The following is a 6,700-nucleotide window of genomic DNA, read 5'->3' as shown; positions in this document are numbered from 1 at the left end:
ACATAGCACAACGATAATATGCCTCTAAAAATTTAGTGAACGTTTATAAAGTGTATGCTATAAAAGAATTTGTTACTATATAAAGATTATATTATATTTTTAATATAAGAAAGCTCCTTTACATAAAGGGCCTTATGACAAGATTGCGTATAGGTCGTCAAAGGAACATAATCTACTACTAACAAACTTTTATACATTCTTTTACTTAATAATTAGAACTGTATTGAATTAAATCGTGTTATCGTTAATTAAACACATTAATTTATTAAAATAAATTAAGTTTTTAAATTGAAAATCCATGTAATAAACTTATTAAGTTTTATTTAAATAAACTTGCCAATAAACAAGCAGGCGTAGCAATATGAAGGCTGAATAGATTTATCTTCTTGTTTACGATGATTGTTACAAGGGTGTTTCTTATAATTAATTAATCTAAATGAAATTATATTATTTGCAATTTTAAAAATACTTTTGCAATTAATGTTGTAGCACTTCGTATTACTTAAAAGGAATCTTTGTCATAAAATTTTAAAGAATTTTAAAAGAATGTTTAAAGTTGTATTAAAGTAGGTACGGAATAAAGAAAGTTCCCTGTTTCGCTTTTTCTGTTCACAAAAGGAAGATAATGAAATTAGAATTAGTTGAAACTGGAATATCCCAGATATAAACTTAATTTTGTGCCATTTAAACTTTTCTCCTTCTAGTTTCTAAAATGTTAATTTAATTTAACTATCTTGTAAGAAATATTAAACAAATGGACTTTAATAAAATAGAAATTGTCTATAAATAAATTTACAACGTTTATAAATAAAGTAATAAATAATTTTCAATTTATTTAAGTGTGTTTTCTCCAATAAAGAATAAATAAATTTATTCCTATTAACTGTCATGCAAAATATCAGAAGGTTAATTAAATGATTGGAAGGATAATTTTTGATAATTAATGTATACAATAATTTATACTGGTTGACAAAGATATTTGTCATCTATAAAAGAATTTTACATGTATTCTTTTTCACTTTTTTCCAGATTATTCATCTTTTCTTTATGAATAAAATCTATTATTTTTCAGTTTATGTTTGTATAAAATATAAAATAGTTTCAGGCAAGCATTGTCACATTTTCTCAAGCTTTCTAGAAAGTAATTTTGACTTTGAATGATATACTTGTTTTTTATTCATAAATTCAAGGGAAAGAGTATTAAGATTTGCACTGTAATAGGAGCCATCTCATTAAAAAAGTAATACATAAAATATTACATAACTAACGAAAAAGTATTGTGACATCGTCACAATACCAAGCTGCAATTTTTAATCATTTTCTAATTTAAAAACTCCACGTGACTTCCGGAGCCTCTAAACCCTATGCTTTTCATATCTGGTCTCGATTATCATCTAACTCTGTTCTCGAGATTAACGTCAGACAAACAGACAGTAGGAATGTATAGGTCATTAATTTGAGAATTGCAACCAAAAAACAGAAAATAGACTTGATATATTATGTTGATTTATCCATCATTTTACATATAAACTGTATAACTTTTTAAATTATTATATAATTTAAATTTGAGAAATTAATTTCTATAGAAACGTTTTAAAACTTAACTTATATAACATCAAGCAAACACTTTATATAACAGTAGAAAAATATATTTATTTATAAGAAATTTTTTATAGATAAATGTTATATAACGCGCCTGTTATTACGTTTATAAAACGTAAATTAATTTAAATAAACGCTATAGTTTGTAGCAGTAAACTGCTTTCATTTATATAAAGATTCACTATAAATAAAAACCGGTTAAATAAAAAGTTAACCTTAATGTCATCTCTTGTTACACAATAAACAGACTCAGAAATAAAAAGTTGTAATTCAATTACTTCAGATGAAGTATTCTATAGAATATATATATCTTTTCACAGAACCTAGTAGATGTTATGGTTTTTCTTTACACAATACAAGTTTCTTTTTTATATTCTCTCTTTTACAGTAATTTTCTTCTATTTTGATGAGATATAATGGCTAAATTAGTTGACCTTTCATCTCTAATTAAGTGTAAAAATCATTTCTGATAGATATATGTTGTCTTTTATCACATATATTATATAATACACCAACCGAACAATGGGATACTTATGTATATTATAAATGAAGATAAATAGTTATAGGTCATATCATATATTTCTTTCGAATCGTTGGTTCTATTAAATTATTTTTACATTTGAAAAGAGCAATTATTTACTGTAACATTATTACAATGGCAGACAACAATTTCTAATCGTGTTCATTTTTAAAAATCACGTGGCTTCCGGTCCAGACTGGAAGTTCGTATGTAGTTGACAGATCTACTTAAAATCGAAACTAGATATGAAAAGCTTCGTAAGGGGCCGTCCATAAATTACGTAAGGTATTTTGGGGTGGGTAGGGGTCAAGATTTTTTTACAATTTCTTACTCAGGGGTAGGGGGTAATAGATCTCGTCTTACGTAATATTCTTATTTTTACTTTTTGATCTCATTGAGTGGTGGCGTTTTGAATTTGGCTTCAATTTGGCGGTTTCTATTAAGAACGCTCGTTGTCTCGTCTGACGTGATAGAGTAATAACGCTAGCACATTCACGCTCTACACATTTTTTGTTATGGGAGAAAGTCCGTGTAGTGGTTTCTTTCTCTTGTTTTTATTAGAATAAGTGCACCACTCCTATTGATGTTTAACACTAAGAATACATAAACCAAAATACACGATACAAAGTAAACATAAAATTAGTATTCGGATTTTAGTGAAAACTAAAACGTAAAATTATAAATTATAAATAGTCTTTTCTTCCATATTTTTTGAACATAATTGTAAAAAGCATCAAACAGTGGCTTCTGAGCAAGCTTATTAAGTGAACGTGGCCACTTGAAACCAAGCGTAAAGATTTCTAATTTCAGAATAAGTGTATGTCGATTGTAAATTGGACAATGATAAATCACGTGGTCAACGAAGTCTAGGTTTTCTGTAGAGCAAAAGCAAGAAGCAGTTTCTGCCGGTTATACATTGCCAGGCAGCTTCTAAAATTACCACGCTCAGTAAATAGTTGAGCAGTAGCAAACGTTAAATCGCTAAGTAGTGATGAGAACCTACATTCAACAGTAGGAAAATAAAGTCGTGTTATTCTACAAGTTTTACTGCTCAACTACTTTTACTGATTCCACTTTCGCATAGCGTTGTCATGAATATAATTTTTAAGGCTGCTACATGAGAGAGGGATGTGAGTGTAGTCCGAGTCAGTTTCCTTTGCAGCTGACTTAGCTTCAGTGTTCGCGTTTTCATTTCCTAGTACGCCAGTATGGCCAGGAACAAATATAAAAATTATCTTATATACAAGATTTTTAATATGGTGCTGGATATATGCGATTTTATTCTATTGCAATTGGGATTTAATAGAGCTTTCAGGACAGACAGAATCACTATAAATGTTGATAGACAGAGTTTTGTTTGGTAGTGAAGTGGCCCACTGAACAGCTTGGTAGTCAGCATCTTGTTCAGCTTGATAGATGAAGGTATATGGGTTGTATCTGTACCTTCTAACATATTTTTGGCAAAATATGTAAGTTTGGAGGAAGATAGAGATACTTGAGCCGACAAGAAGGGAGCTTTTGGACCCATCTGTGTAGATATTGATGCCTGCAAGATTATCCACGGAGGAAGCAGATGACACCAAAAAACCTTGTTTACAGAATGATGATCAGAGATAGTAGGGTAATTGCAATGTGGTAGCGTATGAACAGCCGTAGATAGGAGTAGAGACCGTTGTTGAGCCTTGACGTTTGTAGTTCTGATGTAGTTTAGAACCTTTTCTATAATATGTAGTGGCAAAGGAAGGAGCTCTACTAGTATCAGAGAGGCATTAGTAAAAACAGTTCTGCAGTACTTTATAATTCTGGTGGCAAACTGGCTTTGAAGAGAGTGTAATTTACTTGCTACTGAATTTTTACTAGTTACATGACCACAGCCAGAGGCTGCGTAAAATAGCATTGGTTGTATTGCCCCATCATATAGAGTTTTATAAGCTTTATTATTTAGTCCCCAGGTGCACCTATCACATTTTAGCAGCATGTAGTTTATTTTCTTGGCCTTAGACAAGATGTAATCAATATGGCAACGAAATGTGGTTTCTCTCTATTCTCTCTTGTTTTATTTTGTATGACTTTTCTGTTTACACGTGCACTAACTAGTCGATCTGGCAAAGTTTTTTGCGTCTTTTGTGAAAATTAAAATTAATATAAAAATAAATATTTTGACGTTGATTAATGATAATAATAATAATAGTAATATTCTTAATAATTAAAAAATAAAGTTCTTAAAATAAATTGTTCATTCAAATTTATTAAATTCTTACATTTTTAAATTTGATCACCTAAAGTCTTTTATAAATAATAGTACATATTAATTAACTAATTAATAATTATATATTTTGGACCTAAGGTTTTTAAGGTTTATAAAAAAATTTTTTTGGTTAAAATCTTTTTATAAAATCATGCCAGAATATTACGTAAGATAGGGAAGGGGAGGGGGATCAAAGAAAATATTACTTTTTCTTACACAGGGGTGGGTGGGGGTCTAGAATGGCCAAAATCGCCCTTACGTAATTTATGGACGGCCCCTAAACATTCTATATGTGATCTCGATTTTAATACAGTCGATCCCCCTATAAGATCATTGATTTTTCCGTTTTATCTGAATTACATGTTGTACGAGTCACTTAGATTTTACAAATACGTGTGCCGGGCTGTGAACGGCTCACATATTTGTAAAATCTAAGTGACTCGTACAACATGTAATTCAGATAAAACGGAAAAATCAATGATCTTATAGGGGGATCGACTGTATTGTCTTGCCCCTGTACATCGTGCTTCTCCTAACAACAATCGAGTCATGCCGGTAAGCTATCTAACTCTGTTCTGGAGAACATTTTGAATTCACGTGATTACCGGTTTTAACCGAACGTTCGTATTTAGTCATTTTGGGCCTCCAGCTTCTGAGTTTACTTTATTTTCATCTATCTATCTCTGTTCTCAAGATTAATAAAGGATGAACGAACAGATGGACGAGAGTATGAATGTATAGATCTGCAATTTGAAAACTGCAGCCCAACAAACACTTTTACAGAAGAAAGTTGAATGGAGTTTATTTCATATTTTATTTAAAGAAGTATAATAAATTAAATCCATGTATAATTAATGAATTTTATTTTAACATAGAACGAATACACTTCTTTCTTTATAAGATAAATTACATAATCAATAATAGACAGAAGGAAAATTCTACTAATTTTATTTAAATAATTATAGAAATTCTGCAAATAAATAATTATAGTTTGACAGATATTTTGTAGATTAATGTAGATAAATATGAAGAAAAATTTTTTATTATTATATGTAAGTTTCCTCTGGATTTGAGCAAAATGTTTTATTTTATACAGTATTTGGCACTGTTATTCTATCTACTGTTTGTCTATAATTTATCAGAATTCATACTTTTTTTTAAAAGATCTTTAGGAGAAAATAAATAAACATTTTAATACTGTATTGGTAAGAAGTGAACGTCCTGTTGACAACTTTCAATATTAATATTGGTCGTAATTTAAAATATATTTACTTAATACACGAAAATGTCGGTATATATTGCACATAAAGAGAAATACAATATGACTTGATTATTCCATATTTATATCCTTTACATCTTTAGATTATATAAAATCTCTTAAACATGAAATGTTTTCACAAGAATGGATATTCAGAATTAAGATTTTCCTACTTCTTCCATATATTACTATTAAAAATTAATTAAATACTTAATAAATATATATTTTTTAATAATTTATTTAGACATTTTTCTCATAAAAATTTATTTCCAAATTTCTCTTCTAGAATCATTATTCATATTTATATTTTTGAATACATTTTAAGAGAAACGTAAACTACAAGAATCCTTTAACAACAGATACAAGAATTCACAACAATGTTATTGAGACTCAATATATCTTAAGTATGAGGTTGCCAGATACATGGGGATAAAATCTGCAATTCTTCAATCCCAGGACATGCAATAGATGTGTAATTTTACTCTGCAAGTGAGAGAAATAAATTTAAAATGCTAAAAAAAGAAAATGCTTCGTTGTAGGAACAGATTTCAGAATGAAATCCTCCTGTATCTAGAAGGCAGTAGTGTAAAATCTGGGGCAATATCTGGCAATTCTTCAACACAACAATAAAATCAGGTTCGTTTGCCGATATATCCAATATTGTCAAGTAATATGCATAAAAAATGTAATTTGATTTTGTATTGTAAAATACATCGTAACAAATTAGAAATTTAGAAGTTTCGACGTGAAATTTTCTTAAATTAAACTCATAAATATAACAATTAGATCTAACAGAACGTGCTTTTAAAACACTGTTCATATACAGTTCACAAAGGTAATCAATTGCATTATAGTAATTATGTAAATTAAACTTTAATTTAAAATATATATTATAATTCAAAATTGATTTAATAATCGAAAACCTCATGATCTAATATATAACGGATGTTTGTCATTATAATTAAATATCCAAAAATTTATCAATTTAAGATGAGATTAATATTTAATCTTATCCAAAATTGATGAAGATTAATATTTTTCCATTTATTTAATATCAATAAAAATTACTTTA

Source organism: Centruroides sculpturatus, unplaced genomic scaffold (genome assembly GCF_000671375.1).
Source record: "Centruroides sculpturatus isolate CEXI.00-Female unplaced genomic scaffold, Cexi_2.0 scaffold64, whole genome shotgun sequence".
Classification (NCBI taxonomy): domain Eukaryota; kingdom Metazoa; phylum Arthropoda; class Arachnida; order Scorpiones; family Buthidae; genus Centruroides; species Centruroides sculpturatus.
This window is presented reverse-complemented; position numbering follows the sequence as displayed.